The sequence below is a fragment of the Chaetura pelagica genome, unplaced genomic scaffold (genome assembly GCF_000747805.2).
Source record: "Chaetura pelagica isolate M959 unplaced genomic scaffold, ChaPel_1.0 scaffold302, whole genome shotgun sequence".
NCBI classification, from domain to species: Eukaryota; Metazoa; Chordata; class Aves; order Apodiformes; family Apodidae; genus Chaetura; species Chaetura pelagica.
In genome coordinates, this window is record NW_009952561.1 from 1,145,918 (window position 1) to 1,147,843 (window position 1,926).

At 51.7% G+C, this 1,926-nt stretch overlaps 1 protein-coding gene across 1 annotated transcript in view; it reads right to left on the bottom strand.

Annotated features, from left to right (window-relative positions):
- Nucleotides 1-1,926, bottom strand: part of BRF2 (BRF2, RNA polymerase III transcription initiation factor 50 kDa subunit) — a 7,044-nt gene that overhangs the window by 4,880 nt on the left and 238 nt on the right. The gene's annotated exons all lie outside the window — the stretch shown is intronic.

Sequence of the window (1,926 nt, forward strand, 5' to 3'; positions counted from 1 at the left end):
TCGCGGCCCCGCGGCTGCGCCCCGGGAGGAGCCACCGGCTCCCCGGACCGTCCCCGGGGAGGCTGCTCAGCTCGTTGTGCCCCGTCCTCGTTGGAGCTGCCGCAGCCCCGAGGGGCTCTGGGTGCCCCAGGACCCCCCCCCAGCAGCGCTGAGCGGCCCCCGGGCAGCAAGAAGCTGCTTCGTGCTCATCCTGCCCAGTGTCAGGGCAGGGGGGACCGGGGAGGATCAGCAGCTCCCAGCCAAGAACCTCTCACACGTGTTTTTCAAAGCAGAAAGTCTCAGTTCTCGTGCCGCGGACCAGCTCGTCCATCAGGTTTCCCCACCCCGTGAGGTGTTTGCTGGGAACTTCCTGCACGGATGGGACCTGCCCCAAAAGGCCTTGAGGATGAGGAGCGGATGAGGGACAAAGCCCTTTGAAACTGCCCTTTCAGAAAAAGAAAGAAGCCTGGATTTAAGGTATGTTTTATTTTAGTGTTCCATGAAACCAAAAGGCATCTAAAAACAAACACATACCCAGGCTAAAAGCAGAGTATAAACAGGGAAAAATACATTCAGATCCTTCAATAATAACACATTTGATTCGTAAGGCCCCTCAGGTCAAGGGAAAGCACCTTGCTGGACAGAAAAAGCCAGTCCCCCCTACAACAAAGACAGGTTTGAGGTACAGGAAAGCAGCTTTTGCTTTCCAGAGATCCAGAGGCACACGGAGGGAATCAATCAATCCTTCATCTTCCTCACTCTTTCAAGGCACAAGAAGCAGCAGCAGTTTTTCAGTAAGATCAACCAGTACCAATCAAAATTAAAACCACCAAGAGCTGAAGGTGCTGCTCAGACCTTCTGCATCTTGGACCCTTCCTTCACAGAAGAGGGCACAGCAGGAAAACCAACAACCCCTTCAAATCAAAGCAGAATGAGAAAAAAGTACCTGAAGTCTTAGAAGACTCTTAATGCTTAAGGCTTGTTCCAGCTTGAGCTTCCCCAGAAGGAAAGTCCTGTCAGAAAAGCTCCAGACTTTGGTCAGTTTACAGTATTAAAAATGGAACTAACAGCACTTTGTGAATTTCCCAACAACTGTACACAGATCTAGGAGAATATATTAAACTGTTCTTCCCTACAAAACCACAGTATTTGAGAGTCCCCAGTAGATTTCAGTGTTTTATGACATCAGTGAGCAGCCTTCTGAGGTTGACAGTCAATCCAGCTGATCTAGGCCCTCAGTAAAGTGCTTGGCTGTAGGAAAATGGAGTTGGAAAGTGGCCCCTTTGGATCAAAGCCAGGAGAGACCCAGCAGACCCTCTCAACTTCCACAGGCAGCAGCGTTTGCTTTGGTCCTACCCACTCTTGGTATCTCAAGATACCTCTTCCTTCTAAACCTTCATGGACTCTGATGAATCCCAGAGCTGCCAAGAGGCATCGGGTTGTTTTGGTCTGTGACAGCTCACCAGAAAAAAATCCAGGCCTGGTTTCCCAGCAAGAGCAGCTTGTCCTGGTGGCTGCTCTGTAGTCCAAGGGGACCATTCCCAGCGCAGCCACACCAGGGAGGCAGCCTGGGAGGTTGGATGGTGAAGCAAAGCCAGCTCTTGCACTCAGCTGCTGGAAACCTCCATTCTGAGCAGCCAGGCACTGAGAGAACCCCCTGAGGTCTGAGCTCCAGTTCTGCTCCTCAGGGAGGCTGATCCAGTTCCTCTCGTGGCTGAACAAGGCACAACAAAAAGAGCTGTCAGACTGATGCAGGTTGTTCCAAGTTAAGTCCCAGCTCTGAGGTATTTAAATCTAATAAACTGCAATGGTGTAAGAGGAAAATGGTCTCAGAACTCCCAGACAGCAGGAGACAGGGACCAGGCACACGTGCTGTGACCCCCACCCCTGTGCCAGAGCACAGACAGAACTCAGACCTGCCTTTGCCTCCCTCCTTGGAATGACCTT